The sequence below is a fragment of the Stigmatopora argus genome, chromosome 4 (assembly GCF_051989625.1).
Source record: "Stigmatopora argus isolate UIUO_Sarg chromosome 4, RoL_Sarg_1.0, whole genome shotgun sequence".
Classification (NCBI taxonomy): domain Eukaryota; kingdom Metazoa; phylum Chordata; class Actinopteri; order Syngnathiformes; family Syngnathidae; genus Stigmatopora; species Stigmatopora argus.
In genome coordinates, this window is record NC_135390.1 from 14,418,958 (window position 1) to 14,446,064 (window position 27,107).

Here is a 27,107-nt window from a genome sequence, read left to right on the forward strand (position 1 = left end):
CCCCATTTACATAGTGACATCTTTAGCAATAGGGATTCACTTTTTATTTGCTAGTTGAGGTTCTGCAAAAGTTTACCAGGAACGTTTTAAAGAAATTAAATTTAGCAATTTGATTTTGTATGATCTAAACTGCAGTGAGGAGGTGGTCAGACATGGCTTCACAGTCATTGTGGACATGCGCGGCTCAAAATGGGACAGCATCAAGCCTCTGCTGAAGATCATACAAGAGTCCTTCCCATCGTGCATCCACGTTGCTCTCATCATCAAGCCAGATAATTTTTGGCAGAAGCAGAGGACCAACTTTGGAAGCTCCAAGTTTGAGTTTGAGGTATGGCGGTTTATATGTTTGACTGTTCAACAAATGCGATCTTACCCTTACTTTATTTCACTGGAATGGATCAATAATACAGATACATTTCATTAACATAAGTTTATAACTTAATCAGTCCTAAGTTGTTGTTTTTTTTGCTTGAGGAAATGTACTGTCATATTTTATCATTCCTATTTTATCAGTGTTAATTGCATTGCTGCTTGGTGACAGTGACACTGTTCATTCCCATGTGGTCATGTGATACTGGTATATTTAGTCCTGACCCAGTTACTATGGAAACAGTGTATATAGGGCACCATGATGTATTTCACCCTAGTTGTCAATTGGACTAGGATAAGCATTATATTGTTGAAACTAGCAAAATATATTTTTTGTTTGAAAGGCTGGACATTATTTAGGGTGCCAATGTCTTTAATCCAAAATTGGGAATAATTATTATTGTGCGTGATCAAAAAACTTTGAAAGTCATTTGTTATGCTTCTCTAACAGTATTTTGCCAATGTCAACTCTTAGCTCATATTAATGAAATCGCCCGCTGTCTAAATTAATGATAACAATGATTGTTACATAAAGTGAATGGAATGTTTTCACACCTGTGCAAACAGTAAATGTGATAATCCACACAAAGATCTACATACTTTATGGTAAGTAAGTAATACTGTGGGAAATATTCTGACGCAGTTGTGGTTTTCTTGCTTAGATAGTGACGTTCTTGATTATCATTGCGTTTCTGACCATTTTGTTTCTTTCTGCTTTATGACACCAACAGACAGTAATGGTCTCCTTAGAAGGTTTATCCAAAATCGTCGACCCTTCGCAGCTGACAGCCGACTTTGATGGCAGTTTGGAGTACAACCATGATGATTGGATTGAGGTTTGGCTGCATTCTCAAACATAAAACAAACATTTGGTTCATACAGACAGTCTAAACTTAGATGAAGACTTAATGTATATATCCAGTTCACAGAATTACATTTTTCCTTAGGTGCGGCTCTCATTTGAGACCTTTGCCAGCGATGCGGCACGAGCTTTGGCACGACTTGAAGAGCTGCAGGAAACTTTGTCCCAGCGAGATCTCCCTCGGGACTTGGAAGGGTCTCGGCGGCTCATGGAAGAACATGCGACACTAAAGAAAAGAGCCACTAAAGCCTCAGTGGAAGAGTTGGACACACAGGGACGCAGGCTGTTGCAGAGGCTACAGTCCCAAAGTGTGGGAAGCGGGAGTAGCGTCGAAAGCGTGTATGGGAACCGAATTGGAGCAAGTGGAGATTCCAATGATCACCATCACAGTTTCTACACGCATGCAGATGCTCACAACCTTGGAACCAAAGTGACAAGTTTATTGGATAAGCTTCACGGAACACGTCAGAACCTGCAGCAGCTGTGGCACATGAGGAAGCTAAAATTGGACCAATGTTTCCAGCTACGTCTTTTCGAACAAGATGCAGAAAAGGTCAGAATGCATTTCTGGTGTATGTTTTGCAGACGACAAATCGTTTTAACGTTTCAATTCAGGCATTGTAATTGAGGTTGTCGTTTGCGGGACTGTGATTGGAGGTGGACAGAAAAGCACCTGTTGTTGTTGTTGTTGTTGTTAAAAAAGACCAGTCTCCTCAGAAATAGTAGTTTTTACACGCCTCATCTTAAGGAAAATAAAAGTGGTGCATCATTTACTGATTTGCCTTTTGGAGCGTAAACAACTTTCATACACAACAGTCTCACTGCACTGTCATGAATCATGCTTTACAACTTTTGCGGTCGTAAAGTCGAACAGATGTAACTCGTATATGTTGTAATTCAGCGACTGCCTGTATAGTTTTTGATCTCATCTCATCAATATGAGAATGTGTTCAAAGACAGCTGAAACTTCTGGAGAAGGCATGTTTGTTCTCAAGAATTACATGGGTGTGAGTGGCATGTGTAGAGCTGATGGATATAGTTATCCTGTGCAGAGCTGGGGGCGAATGCAGAAGCCTGCTGTGAAAAGTCTCAAGGCTGTAATTTAAGACGCATTTCCATAAAGCAAGCATGTCAATGTGGAGGCAGCCTCTGACGTGACTTCAAAGTTGAGGCATGGTGGACACATAGTCACTGTTTTCATATGTAGCACAGATCTACACTTGCGCAATCTTGCACCAGGCTAAGAGGCGTGTCAGCAATTTACTAGTGGGTCGGCTCAAGACGGTATTTTGAAAGTACGTTTTGTGCTGCTGTAGGCATGAACACTGACTCCATTTGTAGCCAATGAGCAGCCAGCTTGGCTTTCTCTTCTTCACAAGTGGGGCACTTCACATCCTTAGAAACAAGAAAACACTCATTTCAAGCTGTAGAAGCACATAAAGTATGAGAAACTGTAATCAGAAATGCAAAATTAGGTGGTTTGAAGTTGGCAAGGAAGATCATTAAGATTTATTTTAAATTGTTTTTGCCCAGCTCTTTTTGCTAGCGACCGCTTCTTAATATCGTACAAATTTTGGCGAACTCATTCTTTCTCATTTCTGTGCTTAGATGTTCGACTGGATCATGCACAATAAGGGACTTTTCCTCACCAGCTACACTGAAATCGGGGGAAACCACCAGCATGCTGCTGAGCTGCAAACCCAGCACAACCACTTTGCAATGAACTGCATGGTAAGACGCTGCCTGTTTTGTGTAAATGTACTTGTACGCGCGCACACGCACACAGAGGAACGGCAATCGCCAGCTATCATCATTACTGTCATTCACAGTAACCAGTCACACTCCACACTCACACACAGACGCAAACGCACAGAGCCTTCTCTTCTCAGCCTTTCTCCTAAACCCTTGCTCACTCGTTGGCTGTGACTTGCCACTGTATATGTCCTATTATTCAGCTGTTCGCCACTCAGCCTCACTCTGTCATATCTTATCACAGCACCGTCCCAATAATTGACCCATATTGCCTCCATGCCCCTCCCAAAGCTCTGTGCTGCTCTTTGCTGCCCTCCTTGCTGGAGCCAACAAAACTGCTCTCCTGACAACAGACTTTATGTACTGTATTGAGCCTGTGGTTCAATGCTGTTCTTCTTTGCTTGTTCATGAAAAAGAAAAGAGAAAACCTAATAGATTTCCCAAGTGGTAACACAGTTCAAAATCAATGTTTTAAAGGTGTATTTTGTAGTGTCATTTGCGTTTTTTATGTTCTGAACATATGATCTTCCTCCCTGATAGATATAAAATAAGCAATGCTGCAATCTGCTCATCTTTGCTCTCATTGGTAACATTAAGGACCTCTGCTCTAATTCCGCTTTGATGATATGGTATTCATTTTAAGAGCAGAGTTCTCAACACAGACCTTAGTTTGACGACCTGGCCACCAGTTTAAGGTGTAGATCATCTTTCGCCCCGACTCAGCTGAGTTAATCACACTAAAGATATCAACATATACTTATATTATTCTTTCATTAACGACATGCCTGTGTGCAGATATGACTCATCAGGAAGATAGTAAGATTATCAAATTACTTAAAGATTTTTTTCTTCTAAACTCTGCATCACTAGACGAAGAAACTACACGCTAATGTTAATTGGGTGTTAAAATATATCAGGATTTGTGACCAGATTCAACATAAATGTCTTGGAACCATGGAACGTTGCTGAAATCATCATGAACAACTATGACTGGAGTTTGCTACCAAAGCCACTAAGCAGGGTTAACTTGAACCCACTCCAGAAAAACTACCCAAAGCCAGTTGTGTCAACACTGTGGCTCAGAAAGAAACAATAGTTCCTGAGACAACAGTAGTACAAAAGACAGATGAGACTGCAGTATAAACGTGTTCATATATGAACAAAACACTCGTTCCAACTGACCACCCATTCTTCTACAGGAAGCCTCATTTCCCTTTCCTGTTGCCTAGTTGAATGGAAACACTGGGCGAAAGAACAATATGTGACCAAGCGTGATTGGGGTTGTTCATGTTATAACTTAACAAAAACAAGACAAAAATGTCTCTACCTCCTAGTTACCATTTACCTTTTCAGGCATACTAGTGATTTCTCATCCGTAATATTTTGTAGATAGTAACTTGGTAATAGTGTGTTTTCCAATTTTCATGGAGCACGCATGCCAGTGTGCCTGTTATATTTTTCTGGGATCTATACAAGCAAAACATTGTACGTTCTGCAGCACACTCCACACCTCCAACCTGACAAATGTGATATGCAAAATATTGTACATATATGTATTCATCGAATAGTGACAATGCATAACATGGGACAAAAACCTACTAAATACCTAATAGTTATGTTAGTAAACTAGAGATTATTTTCATTTAAATCTTATTCATTTTAAATCAATAATACCAGTTCTCTCGCCCAACCCACCCTGCTTTCAACCCATCAGTTTTAGATTAAGCCTTTACCTCCAGCTAAATTCTAGACCTCCAGCCTCTGTTATTTAATCTCATTCATAATGTTTTACAGATGGTTCAAAATGACTTCAGGTGCATTGGTTGCAACTTGGTAACTCTATGCTCCTGTTCTTCTCTTAATCTGTCTGTATGTACGTATTGTGCTTAACGTCTGGCTGCCCGCATGTTTTTCTCACTGATTCTTAGAGTTTCTTGTAGCAAACATAATAACTTTAAGCCACCATTCATAAAATTCGTTCTCCCAGGATGTTTGATGTGTAAAATTGTATAATAGGATTAGATTTCCTCTATTCACTGCTGGACTTTTGTGTTCTCTACCGACTACTGTGAGTTTGATGACTGTTGGAGTCTTCAAGTGCTCATGTGATTTTAAGCTCTTAAGTACATTGATGTTTCACAGCATCAAGTTGAGTGCATCTGTGGTCATACACAGTAATACGACTTGCCCTAAAGTTTGTGGCATACTTATCGATTTTTCTTGATATTAAAAAATCTAGTCTTGCAGTGAAAAACAGAGAACACCATTGATCCTTAATGGCTTTATAGTTTTGATGAAAGCTAATCATTTAGGATGCAGAATCCATCCTGTACTCGTTTTGGGGGCACTGTGAATATTTAGTTAATTTTCCCTTCCCATTGTGATCAAGACAAGTAAAGTAAGGAGCCTAATGTGTGCCGGGAGCAGTAATTGAATAGAATAACAGGCTGTTACCACTGTGTGTTAATTAGTGTTCGCTGATCTGTGCCTATCTACACACAACAGCTTGAAGCCCAACTCTTTAAAAAGAAAAGATGTTGGAGGGGCATTTTTCTTATTATTCACATGGGAATCTGTCTCCCATGTGAGTTAAAACTTGTATGTGAACAAGCATTGAAAAGTATTGACTTTTGCATCCCTCTTATGTTGCTTGCCCTAAGAGATTATAATCATGCCCTACAAAGTAAATGGCACAGACTCCACATCAGTGTTTCCACATCCCATGGGTGCAAGACATTTTTAATATTCCTTGAAAATCAAAGCTGCGTTTTCCAAGGTTTGCTGAGACAAGACTTTAAATAAAATCTGAGCATTAACTAAAACTACCTTTCCAAATTGTAAATTTGAGTAGTTATGTAAAGACTGTATGTAGTTGTATTAATACAGAATTCAGATGTGCACAATGTTTGAGAAATGTGACATATTGCCTTGAAAGTGCTTAAAGCCTTTGAATTTTACCATAAAAACAAAAAGGAGGAGGGCAGTTCACCAAAATATATGCAACAGTTTATAAGAAGCACAGCAGTTATTTACCTGCTAGGTAGCCAACTGGACTGAATAAACAAACATGATGGGACACAGTTTGCAGTGATACCAGCTGCTGTTTGTATGTATTTTACTTACATGGGCCTGATTGTGCAGTCTTAATCAAACCGCAGTATCCTTTATATGTTGCACAGTTGCACCATCTGTTGTCTGTTATGAGAGGTCATTGACTATAAATAAGAATACCATTAAAAAGGCAATTGCAAAGTACTATTAAAATCAGTAAAAGAATATGAATGTCATCTAAATGTTTGCCTTGTTGTGTATTTTCATCTCTCCTTTCCCAGAATGTGTATGTGAACATCAACCGGATTATGTCAGTAGGGAATCGGCTCCTGGAATCAGGCCACTATGCCTCCCAGCAGATCCAGCAGATTTCAGGTCAGTTGGAGCAGGAGTGGAAGGCCTTTGCTGCAGCACTGGACGAACGCAGCACCCTCCTAGAGATGTCGGCCAGCTTCCACCAAAAAGCCGATCAGGTATGCACACATGCATACTGAAATCTGAATGGACCATATGTGATGTTTGCATGATTTAAAAGCATTTTTATGATCTTCATATTGTTTGACATTCAAGCTTATTTTAGCTTTCTGATCACAAAAATAAATGTAAAAAAAAAAAACAAGAAAATACAATAATAATAGTTTCTCTTTTCACTGTCTATTTTGATTAAATATTTTTATTTCTCACTGATCTACTAATTTTTGTCACTCAACATCAAATATATGCATATTTCTGAGGCATAACCCTTGCATACATATTGTGCTTTTTGTCTCCTCAGTACATGAGTAAAGTGGAACCATGGTGTAAAGCTTGTGGTGAAGGAGAGCTGCCTTCAGAGCTCCAAGACCTGGAAGACACAATCCACCGCCATCAGGGCCTCTATGAGCACATTACCTCTGCATACTCAGAAGTTAGTATACACATTTCAGTCCAACCGAAGTAAAATGCAAAAAGACATTGATAAAGAATTTGCTTTGTACTTGACAATGCTCAATTATTATATATAAAAAATCCACAAGGGCAAAATCTCACTGCAAAAACTACAGCCAACCACTATCACAATGCAGATAACATAATGTTACAACCATTTGCATGGTTATTTTTTTAACCGTACTATGATTATAATAAGAACTTTATTTCTTATCTCCTCCTTTACCAGGTGAGCCAAGATGGGAAGTCTCTCCTGGACAAGCTACAGCGACCTTTGACCCCAGGGAGCACAGATTCCTTGATGGCGTCAGCTAACTACTCTAAGGCGGTTCACCACGTCCTGGATATTATCCATGAGGTGCTCCATCATCAAAGGCAACTGGAGAACATCTGGCAGCATCGCAAAGTTCGTCTTCACCAGCGTCTGCAACTCTGCGTTTTCCAGCAAGATGTGCAGCAAGTAAGCAACATTCCCATCGTTTTAACTACAGCCATTTTTTATTGATGAGTGGCTGTGACTGGTAAAAGTGAACATTTTTCAAAACTAGAGTGCAGATAGAGTGCAGGATTCTGGGGCTCTTTATACTTTCGTCCTCAATCTCTTTTATGCAGCATCTCAATGATTCTGGCATTCACGTCCTGCCTCTCATCACTCATCTCTCTTGGTAGTGGTTTCCATGGTGATGCAATTTGCTGCCTCAAAGTGTGCAGAGGGCATTGTGCACGTTATGAAAACATTGTGTGAAACCTTGAAATTAGCATGACAAAACCTGTCATTAGTCATGTGTAGCAATTTCCTCAATAATGTTTCTGATCGTTAAATGCATGAATTAATTCACAAAGAAAACACTGAGCTTGTTTTACTTTTTATTTCTTAAAAGAAAAGCATAATAATTCTAGTAAATATGAAATCCTTAGGATTTGGAAATAAGATAAGAAAATTGGAGGTGAGTCATAAACCATGACAGAACAGTACTGTTCATCCTTGTAATTTAAATGAGTTGCAGTCATTTTACAGTCAGCTGCCCCACCTGGTGGTTATCAAACTATACTGCATTACCGATTCAGTTAAGTATGTTTTGCAGGTTAAATTTGTAAAACGAAAGGTTTTGTGTGTGTCTCAAGGTACTAGACTGGATAGAGAACCATGGTGAGGCTTTTCTCAGTAAACACACCGGCGTCGGGAAGTCTTTGCACAGAGCACGAGCGCTGCAGAAGAGACATGAGGACTTTGAAGAGGTTGCTCAGGTGAGCTTTGAAAGCTCAAATATCTTTCGGTCTGTCTCTCTATTTAACTATTCTCTAATGTAATTCCTGTAATTGAGTGAGTTGTTAAACAAATAATTCTGGCAGTCAAGAACATAGGTGACTCTGTGTAATGTTCATGTTACAGAACACCTACACTAATGCTGACAAGCTGCTGGAGGCAGCAGAGCAGTTGGCTCAAACTGGAGAATGTGACCCCGAGGAAATTTACCAGGCCGCCCACCAGCTTGAGGATCGTATACAGGACTTTGTGCGACGTGTGGAACAACGCAAGGTTCTGTTGGATATGTCGGTTTCCTTCCACACACACGTCAAAGAGGTGGGTTGACCCGCTGTCTTCGGAAGTGACCCTATTTACAACAACAAAAAACACACAAAATCATAGGATAATAATAAACCCAGTCTCTAATGTCCATATGTACTCGCCCTCATCCCATCTGTCTCCCTTGTGTGTGTGCATGTTAATGTCTGTTTCTGTGCTGGGGTAAACGGTTCCGACTATTTTTTTTAACAATTAGAAGTCTTGCAGTCAATGTAAACTGTCTATATTGGATTCTAGTTGATGGATTAAATTATAATAGAACCAAAAATTCTCTGCCATTTGATATCAGGGTCACTGGTGACTTTTATCCCGGCTGACTTTAGGTCAATGGGGAACATTTGACAATTGCACGATCTACAAAATAGTGTAGATACTCTGTTTTATTCTGCAGCTGGATGAGGTAATGTAGACTCTAAAATTGTTCAATTAATTAAATTTAATGTGTATGGTGTCCCATTCATTAGTTCTTATTTGATGATGAAAATGTACTGAATTTTGAGGCGTGAGTGTTTTTACAAGAATGTCTGTGCAGACACCAAGTAATATGTACAGAATGTCACTCAGGGGGTGGCAGTAAAGATTTACTAGGTTTTGTCAAGCCTTTGTGGGTGTTAGACAGGCAGCGGGTGCCAGCCACGATCCCTTTGCCAGAGCTTTAATGCACCCAGCCAAAGCACCCAGATGGCTAATCTGTTACAAAGATGACCAGTGACAAAACCGCCATGTGGAACAGAACTGGTGGTCTTTAGAAAACCCTTTTACCATCTTCTTTGTATACATTTGGCAGTTTTGATGACTAGTTTGTACGTGTGCTCAGCTCCGCATGTGTATACAATACCTACACCAATAACAACTGTATCTTGTCTACAAATATTGTAGAATATGGTTGATTTCAGTTTAAATTTTACAAAGCTGTCTCCTTTCGTGTTGATGCATTTTAATTTTGATTATTTCTTGTTAGCTGTGGACTTGGTTGGAGGAGCTTCAGAAGGAACTGCTGGATGATGTGTACGCAGAGTCAGTGGAGGCGGTCCAGGATTTGATCAAACGTTTTGGTCAGCAGCAACAGACCACCCTACAAGCAACTGTCAACGTCATTAAGGAAGGTGAAGACCTTATACAACAACTCAGGTGAGCATCAAGCACACACACCACTGTAATAACACTGTGCAAATGTCATTCGACATTTCAAAGTAAAATCTCTATCGCAAACAGATTATTCACTTTTTTCACTTCAATGGCACTGGATTACAATCTATGTCTATAACAAGACTTAGTGAAATTATGTTTTCTGTGGTACACAATTGAAATACACTTCACTGAAAGCCATTTTGAATCATTTAATTTCCTTTGCTATGGTATTAGAGGAGCAAAATTTACACCAGATGCCACAAACTGACACTGATATGCTCATGTTACCAAAAACTACAGTATATCATATGTTTACTATACATTGTGGACAATATTTCAACAGCAAGATGTAATAACATATGAAGACACATCTGAAGTTATTGTCTTCTCTGGGCTTCTGTTTACAGAGACTCTGCCATCTCAAGCAACAAGACCCCCCACAACAGCTCCATGGCGCACATTGAGAGCGTGCTACAGCAGCTGGATGAGGCTCAGGGCCAGATGGAGGAGCTTTTCCAGGAGCGGAAGATCAAACTGGAACTCTTTCTCCAGCTTCGCATCTTTGAGAGAGATGCCATTGATGTGAGTAGACATATGGGTTTATTTTTCCCTTACCTTCAACTGCTCTAATGAACATCAAAAGCAGCAAATACATGTAAAAAGAAGAACTAAAAGCATAATCATACCTTCCCTAAATAATTGAAATCCCTCTCATTGTCATAAAGCTAAAAATGAAAATATCCAACTGTGAGAGGAAATTATTGAGCTGCTGGAGGGCTGAGCTTTTAATGCTACCATTTACTCACAGAATGTAGAGAGCACGCACATAGCGTCTGCATTAAATAAATGTATAACGAAAACCAGCAGACCAAACATTTTAAATTTAAATATTCAAATTCAGCCACATACTACAGTTGACATATTCTATGTGAAAATCCGTTTTTTTTGCAGAGACAAGCAAAAATGACTAACTAAAAGAGCTAAAAAAAATTACAGCCATTTCCCAAACAAATTGTCTTATATTCTGATGAAAATCATGTTTTTTTTAAAGGTGGGAAAAGCTTCTGATAGGTCACCTTTAAGAATGAATAATGGTATACTCAACACACTATCTCTAATCAAAAACTCTTGCAACGACATGAACATAATGGCCAGGGAAAACAGTGACATCATGTAGTGCTCTTTAGACTCTTTAAGGCCAAAAGATAGACTAAATCTCAGCCCATAGAATTGTGGCAATGCTGCAAATCACTCTAAATCCAAAATCACATAAGGGATTATTCCTGCAAAGATCCAGGGCACGGCCACTGGTGTGGGAGGTATTTATTTTCCTCCCTACCCCACATACACACAAGGACATTCCCTTCTTACTTGAATGTGGGAGGGGGTTGCCTAAGAGAGGTGAAACTTGTGCAGGCTCATCGAGGTTTCTTTTTAGATTATCCTCCTTGTATCTCATCACACTGCTCTGAAAAAAGAGGCTGAGGAGGTTTATTGCTTTTCTCTGCTGGAGTTTATAGCACTGCCAGCAAAGGGATATGTTATTTTTTCCTGCTGACGGTATTTTGCTCAACTGTACACGGAGAGGAAGGAAGCTTGATGATGATCCTTTGGTAAGTTTCTGAAGGGTTGCCAACTTAATTGATTTATCAAAAAGTGTTAAGGTATTGTACTTGGGTTCAAGATCCCACCAATTACTCGTTTCCAAAAAATTGGACTTTATTGGCGTGAATTCAACGCTTCTTAAGCTTGTATTAAAAGCAAATCCTCACAAACACATCTGTGTAGTAATCTGTCAATGATATGGAGAAATTGATTAGATTTAAATCTGTAAAAGAAAAATGTAGTACACACGGGCAATGGTATTACTTCGCCTTTATGATTTTGATTGTAGATTTATTTGCCGTTTATTATATAGACTCTGTTGTCATCTGGCGAAGTATCTGTAAAATATAAGATATTTAAATTGTCCTCATTTCCAACTATTTTTACACAATTGTTGCAAAATTTCTGTTGTTGCAAGGCTTAGTCTGAATGTCTATGACAGGTGCTAAAGCATTTTTATTTACACACATATCAAGTTTTACTGCAATTCCAAGTTCGTTTAGTATCTTCAATCATTCTATTACTGCACATGATGACATATAGTCCATACATTGAGCTTTTTGTATGTGCTAAATCCATATACATTATGTGGAAACATTCTCAGATTTTCCTAATCCACTTTTTGAAACATATTTTATTATATTGAGCATCCAAAAATATATATTTGTCAAATATCATCAAGCTCTTTAAGTATTTTTACAAAAAATATTAAAATTGCTTGCATATATCAACATTTAATGAAATGGTCTTATCAACCGCTAATGTGTTATTTGGGTCATTGGTCAGTGTGGGCATTGTTTAAGAAGAGTTTTAACTTACTACATCTGCCATACTGGACGTAAATCATCAGTCAGTTGCAGGCCTATATTATGGTAGGCATTCCGTGCACACTGGCTGTTTGGCTTTCAATTTAGTGTTTTTCTTCAAAATAAGAGAGCTGAGTTTGTGTGCTTGCAAAAGACGGATTACTACATTTAAAGCTTTTGCTCTTGTTAAAGCAGTATTTTGTCATGGGAGCTTCTTGTCCCAGAATTTAGTGGTGTGGTGAAGTGTACCTTAATCCAAACATTCAGTGAACTGGTTTGAAAAGGAAATAATAATGGTGAATTAACATTTATAATTAAAATAATTTTTTTAAATAAATACAATAGTGTGCTATTGTGTCATAAGAATCACAATATCAAAATACAAGGAATACTTAAAACAAAACTTGTATTTGTCAATTATGTCAAAGAGGTCCATTCTTCCCATCCTGATACATGCTTCTTTACTTTTTGCAACCTTTTCTTACTATCCTCTCCACATCTTCTAGGTCATCTCTGACCTAGAGTCATGGAACGAGGAACTGACCCGGCAGATGACTGACTTTGACACAGAAGATCTGACACTGGCTGAGCAGAGGCTTCAACATCACGCAGACAAGGCACTCACCATTAACAACCTCACCTTTGATGTTATCCATCAAGGCCAGGAGCTACTTCAGTACGTCACAGAAGTCCAAGCATCCGGTGAGTGTGAAGGATAGGAACAAGAAATTACAATCCCACATTCAATGCCATTTGTCAACCCTAAATCCCCAGCAGATCCATGTTTATTAAATGTGTATTTAAAACGGTCGCTAGGATAATGCGAGGACAAATTTCTTTATCAAATGTGTTAATATTTACCCTTCTTTGCTACTTAAACGAAATATGTGCTTCAATGTGGGTGTCTGTACTACAGGGGTGGAGCTATTATGTGACCGAGATGTGGACATGGCGACCCGCGTTCAGGATCTCCTGGAGTTTCTCCACGAGAAGCAGCAGGAGCTAGACGTGGCAGCCGAGCAGCATCGCAGGCATTTGGAGCAGTGTTCCCAGTTAAGACACCTTCAAGCTGAGGTCAAGCAGGTAAATGATGAAGGAGAAAATGTTTGAGTAAATAAACTTTTAACAGCATCTCTTCCTAGACCATACTGAAGCTCTAGTCTGATTTCTTGATTGTCACATCACAAATCCTAAACTCTTCACCTCTAAAAATCTGTGTGCTTTAAGTGACGCGTGTCATGTGTGTCATTCAGGTCCTGGGCTGGATCCGCAATGGTGAGTCCATGCTCAACGCCGGGCTGATCACGGCTAGTTCGTTGCAAGAGGCTGAACAGTTGCAGAAGGAACATGAACAATTTCAGCATGCAATAGAGGTAAAATCAAAACCGAATCTAATAGTTTCTGATGAAGAAGAATAGGAAGCAACAGTTAAGAGTAATAATTTATCGCTGGTAGTCCGCTCTTATGCCAACATAGTATAGTGCAGTTTGAGTCTCATTATACTCGCTACATGCTACATAATGTAATTCCACTGTATCATATCATCTAGCATTTTTTTCCACACTTGATTCACACAGGTTTTTAAGTTTCTCTCGATGCATCCACATTATATTACTCAGGTTCAACAAATTGGAGTCCAGAGTCTTTCCCTTCATCATTCACTTTTTTGCATCTTCACATGCAAACTTCTCACAGGTCATCGTGAGAAAATGGAATTATGAATGAATTATTTATTAGCCAGTTTCTTTATTCTGCTTGCTTCTTTTTCTCTATATCTGATAGAACTGATCCTTTTCACACTAGACTACATTATCATGCCAGCGTGTGCTAGCAGATGTGAATTACGTATAATGGGCATGCTTTATTCATGGTCACAATGATCATCTCAAGTCATGCTTGGGCAAGATAAATCTGGAATTTAAAAAAGGGGTTCAATAGAGCCATTATTCATGTGCTTCTTTTGCAGCTCAGAAAATTTAAAATGCATTTAAAAAAGGGGTTCAATAGAACCATTATTCATGTGCTTCTTTTGCAGCTCAGAAAATTTTAAATGCTACATGATCAACATCATTGATACTTGAAAATTGTTATATAATCACTCAACTTGTATGCGAAAAGGAATCACCAAATAGGAAGTGGGAGTTGTTTTTTTTTCATGACAATGAAAAACTGTGTTTCCCATGAAGAAAACCCATCAGAGTGCACTTCAGGTCCAGCAGAAGGCCGAGGGTCTACTTCAGGCTAACCACTATGACATGGACATGATCCGAGACTGTGCAGAAAAGGTATCCCCTCCCCATTCAATTTTTGATTGAGCAAGATTTTGCTATGCAAGCTGACAGCACTCTTATCATATGTGCATATTTAATGTAAAGGTGGCAGACCACTGGCAGCAGCTAATGCTCAAGATGGAGGACAGACTCAAGCTGGTTAATGCTTCTGTGGCCTTTTATAAGACGTCTGAACAAGTATGTGTGTTAGTCTGTATTTGTCAATAGATGCTGACTATCATTTTACACACTTACAAAAAGACATTTAACGGTGGAGAGAGTGTCAGGAGATTAAAATGAACGGAAATGCACCATTGTGAACATTTCAGGTTTGCAGTGTGTTGGAAAGCCTGGAGCAGGAGTACAAGAGAGAGGAGGACTGGTGTGGTGGGGCTGATAAACTGGGCCCTAACAGCGAGTCTGATCATGTCACCCCGATGGTCAGCAAACATTTGGAGCAGAAAGAGGCTTTTCTTAAAGTAAGGACTCTTTTTTTTAATGTAAGAATTGGGGGGGGGAAATCCACAATAATAAATAAATATCCTGCTACCAAGATGCATTCGCTTGTTAGTCTGTTTTTGTCACTGGTTGTAATTGTAGAAATACCCTGCTCTTCATCTACCAGCCAGTCAGACTTTCTATTGTTTCTTTGGGTGCTAACAGGCTTGCACGCTGGCCAGACGCAATGCCGATGTCTTCCTTAAGTACCTGCACAGGAACAGTGTTAACATGCCTGGAATGTTGTCCCATGTTAAAGCTCCAGAGACTCAGGTTAAAAGTAAGTAGGAAAATATGACTTGAGATGATTTTATAACTTGTTTCATTTTTAAATTACTGCACTGAAACCTCTGTTCAAATATTTTCATGCCTAAAAAATGTGCGACTATGGATATCACATACATGCACCATCTTTGGCCGCTCCCCTCCAATTTTCCCTTGTAGGTTTTTTTTAGACGTTTGTTCACAGTAATTAGATGTGAAATAGGAGTTAGTGTTTTTTTTTCAATCTTATTCTTGCTTTCAATTGTTTGACTTGTTTTTTTATTTATTTAATTAGACATCTTAAATGAGTTGCTGCAGAGAGAGAACAGGGTACTCCATTTCTGGACCATGAGAAAGCGGAGGCTGGATCAGTGCCAGCAATATGTGGTGTTTGAACGAAGCGCCAAGCAGGTGTGTTATGATTCTTTCTTCCTTTGAATCTATGACTTACCTTTTCAGCTATTTTAGCTTGTATGTGGACACTTTAATTGCTTAAAAAGTAAGCAATTGACCATGAAAGGTTGGATAAATATTTCCTCCAATTGCTCTCTTGTCCAAAAAAAACTCTAACTCGTAACCTTTTTGGGGGAAAGGTCAAGGGTTTCGTCTAGACGACTGTACCTAAATGAATAAGTAAACAATGAGGGATTAAAAAAAATGGCTATGACGGAGCCAACGAGAGATTTGATTTGAGAGCTGAATTTGTAAATAAGAAAATTAGACACATTTTATTTCAGAGTCATGAACTCCTATGCTGCCATTAACAGCGATAAATGTCCATTTGAACTGTGAAAGCTTGGAGAATAATGCCATATCAGTAACATGAACTGGGAGGGACCTGCAGCGAATTAGAGAATGGTTTAACTTACCTAATGAAGAATAAACAACAGTCACCAATGGAGCGAGTGGACACAAATGGCCAACATTGAACCCAGGGGTTGATTAATGTAGTAGTTGTAATTACAAATGACCCATGAGCCATGGGTCAATACTTTGATTCTTCCGAGAGGACACGCAGCCTCCATTGTTTTGTCTTGTAGCTGTGTCGTGCTTGTTTTTCACTGTAATAATATGTCTTATTTAAGGAGTGGTGTAGACTGGCAGACATTTAAAACAATGACAGTCTTGAAGAAAGCTATGATTACATGTTCCAGAAACTTCACATTCTGAGTTTATTACAGGCAGGGTTCAAGGGCTGTGTCTCCAAGTGCCTCTTATATTCTCCCCTTCAGACAGTATTTTGCGTGAACATGGACAGAATTTGTATTGTTACTGGATGTCAAAGCCATCCACGTGCTGGAGCCTAAACTGGTCGGCAGACAATTGCAGTGTCTTGTCAAATTAAATGACTACAAACAATAGCACTTAAACTTAATTAAATGGTTCACAGATAATTCTAAACATATGACAATATCATCTGATGGTAGTAATTTAGCCTATCACACAGCCCTCTTTGGTCTATGGACACCAGACTTTACTTCTTTGTTTTTAAGCACAAGACCGGTGCATCCCAGCTGAAGGAATCATGATTCATAATTTTGTTTTTGCAACATGTTAAATGCGAACAAATATTTTACACAGAGAAACTATCACACATTCAGTTCAAATACACACAAAAAAACAGTTTCATTAGAAAACGTATCAGTCCATGTACTATGGGTAAAATAATATCCAGCTTGAGATAATTGAGGGTGTATCATTTTTATGTAACTAGAATACCTATTCTGTGGCATTACTAATTTTTGATTGGCTGTTTCCACAGGCCTTGGAGTGGATACATGACACAGGGGAATTTTACCTGTCTACACACACTTCCACTGGCTCAAGCATTCACCACACACAGGAGCTTTTGAAAGAGCATGAAGATTTCCAGATTACAGCTAAGGTGTAAATTTTTTGCTTTGCTTTAAAACCTCTTTTGTAGCTTTATTTTTCATTCTTAGATTTTCCTCCCGCTTGTGGAGATATGCTGTGAATATGTTTGCACACTCCTGCACAGAACCGGGAGGCCCATTCTTTCTGTCACATATTGTTGTGTTTCCATTTGAGGTATCACTGGTATTGTGTTGGAAACCACGCTTGTGTGCCAATCACTGATTCCCAACTCTCCCCCTCTCTCTCCCCATGTGTTATCTATCTACCTTTCCCTCCCTCAATGTGCCGCCATTGACAGCAAACCAAAGAGCGAGTAAAGCTGTTGATCCAGCTGGCCGATGGTTTTTGTGACAAGGGCCACGCCCATGCTGCGGAGATAAAGAAATGGGTGTCCTCAGTGGACAAGCGCTACAGGGACTTTTCTATCCGTATGGACAAATACAGGACCTGCTTGGAATCGGCGCTTGGCATTTCTTCCGATTCCAACAAGGCAGTGAGTGTTCAAAAATTCTTTAAACAAAAACTTTAACTTGTACATTAAAGCCTCAGGTGGAAGTTTGATGGTTCTTTAAAAAGGTTGCTAGACGTGACAAAGCTACTGTTTCTGTTTTTACAAATTTAATGCGTGTGGTGTAACACATATAAAGGGTATCAATCAACAGTATGCTTTAATGAGCTGGTGCTAAGAAAAGACATTGAATGTCCATATTGTTAGTGTGATAAGTGGTGAAAGGCTACCAAGGCTATTGTCCATGACATAATGGGGAATGTCTGATGTTTTTTCAGAGTAAAGACCTTCAACTGGACATCATCCCAGCTAGCGCTCCGGGTTCCGAGGTCAAGTTGAGAGATGCTGCCCACGAACTCAACGAAGAAAAGAGGAAGTCTGCAAGGAGGAAAGAGTGAGTGAAATCAAGTTATGACATATCTCCTAATAATCAACAAAACTACAGTAATAAAATAGTTTTTGGTCTCAAATTGGTGGCATGATGCCTTATAGTAATAATCCCAATGATATTCTAATCAATAAAAATATCTCATTTTGCTGAAGGGAACTATAAATTTCATCCAGTGAGATGTTATATAAGATGGTAGTCAACAATCGAAGTTGGCAGTATGATTTGACTGGTATATATCATCATAACATATTTGTAATTGAGATTGTTTCTTTTAAATTTGTCAATGTATTTTTAATTTTAGATTTATAATGGCTGAGCTGATCCAAACAGAGAAAGCCTACGTCAGAGACCTGCGCGAGTGTATGGATGTAAGTCATGGACTACCTTTAGAGCTTTTCTCTAAATCTTATAGTAGTTACAATTTTACAACTGTAGAGGGAGACCTGGAACAAGAAGTAAACAGTTTATTAGAATTACTACAGTGCCTATAGAAAGCAAACATTACCAGTACACTAGTGAGGTTATTTGGTTTTTTAATGACTGAAAATGACTAACAATCTTTACTCTGCCTAGACATATCTATGGGAGATGACCAGTGGTGTGGAGGAGATCCCTCCAGGCATTGTCAACAAGGAGCATATCATCTTTGGGAACATGCAAGACCTCTACGAGTTTCATCACAAGTTAGTTGCACAGTCATATTTAAAATTTTGTGTTCCGCACACACTTGCAGATGTCCAGTGGGGTTTTCAGAGTGACTTATTTTACTATTCCTAAACATTTTCAGTTTATAATAGTAGTTATAACTATTGACACTAAGATTATATAATAGCCAACATGGTCTGAACCGATATATCTGTTTTTGTACAGCATCTTCTTGAAAGAATTGGAGAAATATGAACAGCTCCCAGAGGATGTGGGTCATTGTTTTGTCACCTGGGTGAGTTTTTATTCAGCTGCTTCAAAATGCTTGTAAAAAAAATGTAGGTAATTTATTTTAGTGTCAGCTCTAAGTTTGACATTCATGTTTAGAGAAGCGTGTTACACTAATGGAAGTTAATGGTTTTGTGCTGATGAAACATCCCCTGATTTCTGACGGCAATTTGGTTTTAAAGATGATGTATCGTACCCAAGTATGGTTGGGGCGAATGGTTTATGAACACAACACTCATCTTGGTACATTTTATGAACAGGAAATTTTTCCCTTTAAATGTCAGGAGAAAAAGCATGTCATTTGTTCTCCAAGGCAGTGGTATACTCCTAACAACACGTTGAATCATATAAAAACTTTCTCAAGCACAGCAGTTGGCAAAATGCAATTACTACTTAAGCAAGATTTGCTTTGATAAAACACCAAGACTTCTTATTTCAATCACCTAGGCTGACAAATTCCAGATGTACGTAAACTATTGTAAGAACAAGCCAGACTCCACGCAGCTCATATTGGAACATGCTGGCCCCTATTTTGATGTAAGTAACCACAGTACGTTTAACCTTGAAGGTTTTTTCTTTTTATCCACAAAGACTCCAAATGCTTGACAAATATCTTATTTATTTTACAGGAAATCCAGCAAAGACATCGCCTCGCCAATTCTATCTCATCTTACTTGATCAAACCAGTCCAAAGAATAACTAAGTACCAACTGCTTCTTAAGGTACATTAGAGAAACTTATTTGTCATAATTCTGGAATAGCATACATTATAGTGTAATAAATCTAAATAATTCCTATTTACCATATTTTTTCTGGGACATGTTTTAGGAGCTATTGACGTGCTGCGAGGAAGGAAAAGGAGAAATCAAGGATGGTCTTGAGGTGATGCTAAGTGTTCCCAAAAGAGCCAATGATGCCATGCACCTCTCCATGCTGGATGGTTAGTCTAAACATAATCCAAAATCTACCCACATTTATTATACTATATTTGTTTCCTCAGTTTATCATGTCACAAATGGCCATTTCAAGTCTTTTTTACACCAAATGTAACATTCAATTTATCGCCAAGACTCTTTTTGTCAAAGAAACGTTCAAAAACGCCATTCAGAGCAAATTGCTCACATACTCTATGATTCCTCATCCTTGCATAAATATGAAATCAAACCTTGCCTTTTGTCTTGGCATTTTGTCAGGGTTCGATGGGAACATTGATTCCCAAGGAGAACTGATTCTGCAGGAGTCCTTCCAGGTTTGGGATCCCAAAACTTTGATCCGAAAAGGCCGTGACCGCCACCTTTTCCTCTTTGAGATGTCAATGGTTTTTAGTAAAGAAGTAAAAGATTCCAATGGACGCAGCAAGTACCTTTTCAAGAGCAAGCTGTTTGTGAGTAAAGGACACATTCAGGCTCAGACTATATTGTGTTATTTAGTGCTTTTTTTTATTAATGTATGCCATGTGTTGTTCACATTCTTAGACATCAGAGCTCGGAGTAACAGAGCATGTGGAGGGGGATCCTTGTAAATTCGCCCTCTGGGTGGGCAGAACCCCAACCTCAGACAACAAGATCGTACTTAAGGTGCAGTATTACCAGAATGCAGATTCATCATGTTTTACTTCAAGTACTTTAAAAATCATTTGATCAATGTATTGTATTTTAGACTTTAAACTGACGTTTTTTTTCCATATATTTGTGAACTGATAATAAATAAATGTATCTGTAAAGCAGCAATTACCATTTTAAAATATCAATACCAAATAATAAATGCACCTCATTGATTGTCATCATGCAATTTGTAATCCGGTACACCTTATATTCAGAAAAATACAGTAGTAACCTTTTACTTTTTTTCTCACTCACACACAAACTAACAATTAGCATTATATAAATGTCTGAGCCCACCCAAACAACATCTCTAAATGTTTTTAATGAGGGGATATGTGGTAGACGCCTATCTTCTCTATGTGTCTCGTTATGTAATTTGTGATGACAGTGAAAATCTGCTCCTTGTGTAACGCGTCACCATTGGAGCCTCAGTGCTGCTGGTGTCAAAGTGAAGGGTAAAGAAGAATGTGTCAGTGACAGAAATTAAACGCGGACAATAAATGTCTCTCTGAAGTTTGGTACTTAGCAGAAGAGATCATTATCTTTGCATCATTTTATCTTATTATCAATGGCCCCCCTCACCCACGCTCATTGGCTGTCATTGTCAGCGATAGATGTGGTCTCAGTGATCAGTGACCAATCCATTTGATCCTAGTACTTACTAATTATTGTTGCATTCTTTAATTTATGTCTCAATAAAGTAGACATCTTTGTTGTTCCAGGCTTCAAGCATTGAAAACAAGCAGGACTGGATCAAACACATTCGTGAGGTCATTCAAGAGCGAACAGTACATCTGCGCGGTGCTCTGAAGGAGCCCATTCACATCCCCAAAGCCACCACGGCCAAGCATAAAGGCAGACGGTAAGCTAACAGAGCATCACTTGTTTATTGGACTCATTTTGATAGCACTCACTAAAAGAAGGAGTGTAGTCTCTCTCATGGCGTCCAGTTAACACAGCTGGGCTGCATTTGAATCAAACAATACGAGTTCATATAAAATGAACAATTTAGTGGCACCAGTCCATACAAACTGTTTCTCCACCTGCAGAGATGGAGAAGAGCTTGACAGCCAAGGAGATGCTAGCAGTCAACCAGATACAATCTCAATTGCCTCAAGGACATCCCAGAACACACTGGACAGTGATAAGGTAGAGAAACAAACAACCACACACACTTGGTTCTAAGGTGGACTTTTGTACCCTGTTTTTTTAAGTTCTGAGTTGTTCTATCGCTTGATAATGTGTGTTCTGAAAGTTGGTCATGTGAGTGACCATAAAAAATGAACATTTTACAGTGGTGTTTGAGTAATATGACTGCTGAGCTTTTTTGTGGCGAGGTTCAATTGGGCCAGTTTTTGACTTTGACTTGGGAAGGCAAACATAATATTTGAGAGCTGTGTGGTGATCAAGTTAAACTACTTCAAACTATATATAGGCAAACTCAGGCAAATACCCAACAATTCACAAGAAATACAGACATTAAGTTGTACTATGCTTCCTTTAGTATAAAACTAAGTTAAAAAAAGAGAATGTGTTGTGTGCATGAAACCAAACAACTGCCTTAATAGCTCAATAGAAGCCGATGACATGGTGATAATTACATCTATTTTGTGGTACTCACTGGCACATATTTTTTATCATAATGAGTCACTGAAAAAAGTGACGATTTGAAAATAAGCAAATAAAAAAGAGCCTACTTCTTGGTTGATTGTCTGCAAGGATGATTTGAATTTTGCAGCCTATGTTATAAATAAATGTAATTGAAGCATTATAATATGATGCACAAACTGTCTAATTAGTTCACATTCTATACAAGCAAGTCGCGATAGTAAGTTGTGTTTACAGAAAGTGCAGTGCTAGTTTCCATTTTAAGTAACACTTTACAATGATTGTTTATGTACTGCAGACAGAAAGGGAATAATAGCAGTTCCATTCACTTTAAAATGAAAAATTTGATATACAGAATTAAAAAAAAAACAGGCCTTGACATCCACTACTTTCACATGGTATTGCACGTGATGACTGTTCAAAGTAATTCCTTTGGAAGTGCTGTGTGACAGTCCATCTGACTGATTTAATGTTGTGTGTATGTGTATGTGCGTGTTTGTGTTTGAGAGATTCACTGGAAGCTGGGACAGTCGGCTCTGGTTATATCCAGTAATAGCACCACAGAAGGCCTATCCTCCTACGCTCAATATGAGCAAACCTAACAAACACGTGCACGCTACTGCAAAAATGTCTATACTAATAAATCACACTCACTGTAAAGTGATGCCTGGGCTTGTTTGTCCTCGTGATCTGTAGCTTTCTTCCTTTTTATTCATGCATATAACTTTTATCACTTTTATTTAACAAAACCATGCATTGTTTTTCAATAGTTTATAAGATTCAGTCCATTAAGGACTCATGTGACTGAATTTTTTAAGTGTGCACCGTATCACTTGCAAATAGATATTCCAGGTGAAATTCTCAGCTTTGAATTCTTTGAATGAATCTTTATCTATCTCGCTCTCTGTGAAGGTTCTGTGTGAAACCTCTCATTCAGGAGGCGGTGACACTGGTGTGTTTGTGTATTCATTTTTTTGTATGCGAGGGCTCATGTTCCTGTGTGCATCCGCTTTAGTGACTGACTTGTCAGCTGCTTAAACCTCCCACTCGCAGAGGATGCTCTATGCCAGACAGGCAGGAAAGAACCCTTTTAAGTCCTCACTGCTTTTCACTCTACAGCTTGGCTTGTAAGAAAGAGATTGCAGACGACCTCTGAGTTCCTGGTATTTTTTTTGCTGTTGAACTATTATTAGTCAGATTTTCAAGAAGGCATAATTGGATTTTATATATTGAACTTCTCAGCGGTGATTCCGTCTTCCATAGAGTTATATTGACTATTTTCAAGGACAGCAGTGGATGGTGGAACAAGAATTGATTGACTTTTTTCATTATTTTTCCCAGTGGAAGGGAATGAATGTATTTCTTTTTTCTGTTAGCCCACTTTTTATGTGCGGTTCTTGCTGCTAATAAAGCAGTTGTATTGGGTCTTGCTTTTTGATTTCTGCTGGAGTTGAGAACACTTTTCTCACAATGAGGGAGTGGAAAACAATGGAAAAATTGGAGGAAAGAATTGCGCATCCAGTTTCTCAACTTCTCAGCTCGCTGGCTTTACCACATTACCAAAGGGTATGTTAAAAAGCTTGTTGCAAACATTTATTCATTGGGAATCTGGAATGTAATACGTTTTTATGCAGTTAATTTGAGTTATAGTTTATATCATGAGTGTAATTTCCTCTGGCTATTTATGTAATTCTATTGAAAGTTTAGAAATTTACTCATCACCACAGTGTATACTTAATGCAATAAAAAAAAAAAAAAACAATTTCGTAAAGATAACAAGGGTGGTGTGTGATTGATTGACTATGACACTTATTACAGGGTTATCCATTGAAAAATGAAAAGTTTATTGCCCTACATTACACATTTAAAAGAAAATACAATATCAAACATATTACTCATCTGATGACTATATTTAGAAGTTAAAGAAATACTGTTTATAAAAAGCACTGTTTTTAAACTGGAACCACAAGGCTGTACTTTTCCTGCCATAATTTACTCCTCTGTTTGATGTTTGATTTTCTTATTGGATAACAAGATGGTGGAACTGACAACAAAAGTCTCATGAGCACAGTTTTGTTGAATTAAAAACTAAAAATGTTTTTTTTTTTTCAGCTGTCGGGTGGTTGTGAGCTGACAGTGGTCATTCATGACTTTGTGGGCAGCAATGGTGGCACCAGTGGGGAGCTGACAGTGCGACGAGGCCAGACAGTCGAGGTTCTGGAGCGACTCCACGATAAACCGGACTGGTGCCTGGTCCGGACCACGGACCGTTCTCCAGCTCAGGAGGGCATCGTTCCATGTTCCATGCTGTGTATTGCACACTCCAGGTCCTCCATGGAGATGGAAGGACTCTTCAACCACAAAGGTAAGAGGGAAGGCTTTTTCATTTTTACATAACTTATGAGATGCTGATCTACCAATGAGGCATACTCAGGAATGTTTGAAAAATGTGTAAAATTCCCTCATAGCTCATTTTCCGCATTGTTTTTCTGTGGTGTTTCTGAAAGGGAAATGAAAACCAGCATGCCAAGTGTACATTTTCATAGATCTAACCATCAGTCTTTTTCTAATCTTAAAGAGTGGGTGAGCGCAAGGCAGCTTGTTTCTATGGTAATATGGCATACAAATATTGTGTTTGCGCTTTCATGAAGCTATGTTTATCCGGAAAATAATTATTGGAAATCACAGCTTGGGTTTTAGCTAAGTGGTTACCTTATGCAGAAATGGAAGGTGAGACTGCTTACATTACATATTGAAGCAGTTCTTATCTTTATTTTGCTGGCAGAGATTCTTGTTTTTTGCTTGCCTTTCTGTGGTTCCAATGTTTCTATGTTTTATGAGGCCAGAGAAAGAGAGAGCTAGAAGGAGATTTCTTTACAGGGAATGTCGAAGAATGGCAAATGAAGTAGACACGCATGACGAAAGGTCTTTGCCACTCGATTATTCCTTTGTGTTTGCTGACTACCACAGAGGCCAATTTGCCCCAAAATTGTGTTCCCTCATATATTGACATCTGATGCACTGACTCGGTGGTTTCCAGGGAATTGCGCAACTAAGTTATTTGATCAGTCAATTTCTGGATTTTTTCTTCGTAAACTAAAGAAATGATTTTGGAGTATTGTAGAAGTTACAGTTTATTTAAACAAACTTTTACAAGGTCCTGAGCATTGATGTTGTATCCACATTCTTAGAAGAGAGACTCATTTGAGTGCTGAATAGTGTGTCTGAGTCATACACAATAGATCGCCCCAGGTACTTTAAGCTGTCATGGTCAAAGCTTCAGTGGCTGTATTTCAAAGAAAAGCTTGCAGTGGGAAACAATAGAATATGACATACATTTTTTTTGACAAAACGCTTGGCTTGCTTTGTTTGTATTTCAAACCGGAATCCATATTTCTTTTAAGTCATGGTGTACAACTTCTGCGCATCCTCATGCCTGTAAAATATGCAGCCGCCCCCTCAAACTAAGTGGGTGTGCCTACAAAGGGTAAACCAGCAGATACACTGCCTGTATCCAGACGTTCCCCGAGAACAAGTACTCGCCCACTGTCCTTATAGCAACCCACTCATGAGAGAGGGAAGGAGAAACTCCTGCTGCTTTTGATTTTTGTCTTTCTGCTCGCTCTGGACATAGCAATTGGTCTACATATTCTGGGAAATCATCTTAATCTTAACATTGTTGAGAATGTAATTTAGTGATGGAAAATGTAGAGAGGCTTTGAGGGATTGATTCAAGAAGGAAGAAAAAGAAGGAGATGTTTGACTGACATGGCCCGTGGAATCCAGTCAGTTTACCCTTTTTGTCCCATGGATTCGGCACAGGAAGGTCACTCTCATAATTGCAAGTTCTGGTTGCTGGATCTGGGTAAGATGCCGCTGCCGAATTACACATGATATTTTTTGTCATCCGTGTGGCAGTTTAGGGCAATTTTCCACGGTGCATGAAAAAAAATATTGACTTGCAAAATGATTTGGGAAGATTTGATTTTTAATATGAGGAAATGGTCAGATGATCAAGCTCCTTTTTTTAATTTTATTTTTTAGAATATGTGCAGCAGAAAAAGGAATACAAAAATCCTGTTGCAAACTCTTAGTCTAAAAATACAATTTTACACAACGGCTTGGTCCACTCCCTTATCTAGCATGCCAACTCCACACCCTTCCTAAATGTGGCTTTTGGTGGCTAGAGCTTTTGACCATTGTCCTCATAGCCACACAAACCCAATGGAACTTGCCTGCTCACTGCTCCTGAAAAGTGTGCCTCCACCCTACAATGAATAATGTTTGTGTTACTGCAACATCTCCTGGGGATTTTTAGACCACACTAAAGATGCTCTACTGGTGACATCTCTGGAATCTCAGGCATGTTCCTGCAAAGCCGTGGCTGCTTTTCAGATTACCCCAACAACCTTTCCCTTCCCCTATTGTAAGATACAAATATTCATGCCATCATGTATGATTATTTTTTTTTTTTTTTGCTTTTCTTCTAAGCACCATGAATCACAAATTAATGATTTGTTGTCTGTGAAGAAATATTTTGTCAGAATTGTATTGTGCACAATATATGAGAGAGCACATGCCTCATATTTACAGTAAAAAAGAAAAAAAAAGTGTTCTTAGAGACAGAATGATTGCACCTTCACATACGGCTGTATATATTACAGGCTTAAACCTGAAATATGAAGTCTGGTGCAGTTTAAAAGGTCGTAGTTCGATAGTTCTCAAGCCTTATTTATGCCTGCATCACAAGGAGAAATGCTTGACGCATGCATCTGTTTATCCGTTCATTCATTTTCCGTACTGCTTATCCTAACAAAGAGGGTGCTGGAGCCTATCCCAGCCAGTTGTGGGCAGTAGGCAGGCGACACCCTGAATTGGTTGCCAGCTATTTGCAGGGCACAAGGCGATGAACAACAAGTCATGGTCACACTCATACCTCGGGACAATTTTGAGTATTCTACCAGCTTGCCTAGCATGCATGTTTTAGGAATGTGGTAGGAAACCGGAGCATCATTGGAGAACTCACACATGCACGGGCAAACATGCAAACTCTGCACAGAAAAGT

General features: G+C 38.9%; 1 pseudogene across 1 annotated transcript in view; it reads left to right on the forward strand.

Moving 5' to 3' along the window:
• The first annotated feature begins 140 nt into the window (after positions 1 to 140).
• LOC144072638 (triple functional domain protein-like) overlaps positions 141 to 27,107 on the forward strand; it is a 40,730-nt pseudogene continuing 13,763 nt past the window's right edge. Inside the window, exons 1-33 of the transcript XR_013299864.1 lie at positions 141 to 328; positions 1,101 to 1,205; positions 1,317 to 1,784; positions 2,840 to 2,962; positions 6,316 to 6,507; positions 6,810 to 6,941; positions 7,191 to 7,421; positions 8,087 to 8,209; positions 8,355 to 8,546; positions 9,511 to 9,680; positions 10,088 to 10,262; positions 12,598 to 12,793; positions 13,008 to 13,174; positions 13,345 to 13,464; positions 14,278 to 14,376; positions 14,467 to 14,559; positions 14,691 to 14,840; positions 15,025 to 15,139; positions 15,419 to 15,534; positions 16,886 to 17,008; positions 17,297 to 17,491; positions 17,785 to 17,900; positions 18,199 to 18,265; positions 18,471 to 18,580; positions 18,768 to 18,837; positions 19,278 to 19,367; positions 19,460 to 19,552; positions 19,659 to 19,770; positions 20,024 to 20,214; positions 20,306 to 20,407; positions 21,157 to 21,296; positions 21,484 to 21,583; positions 24,155 to 24,407. The product of XR_013299864.1 is annotated as a triple functional domain protein-like (transcript). The remainder of the gene's footprint in view (positions 329 to 1,100; positions 1,206 to 1,316; positions 1,785 to 2,839; positions 2,963 to 6,315; positions 6,508 to 6,809; positions 6,942 to 7,190; positions 7,422 to 8,086; positions 8,210 to 8,354; positions 8,547 to 9,510; positions 9,681 to 10,087; positions 10,263 to 12,597; positions 12,794 to 13,007; positions 13,175 to 13,344; positions 13,465 to 14,277; positions 14,377 to 14,466; positions 14,560 to 14,690; positions 14,841 to 15,024; positions 15,140 to 15,418; positions 15,535 to 16,885; positions 17,009 to 17,296; positions 17,492 to 17,784; positions 17,901 to 18,198; positions 18,266 to 18,470; positions 18,581 to 18,767; positions 18,838 to 19,277; positions 19,368 to 19,459; positions 19,553 to 19,658; positions 19,771 to 20,023; positions 20,215 to 20,305; positions 20,408 to 21,156; positions 21,297 to 21,483; positions 21,584 to 24,154; positions 24,408 to 27,107) is intronic.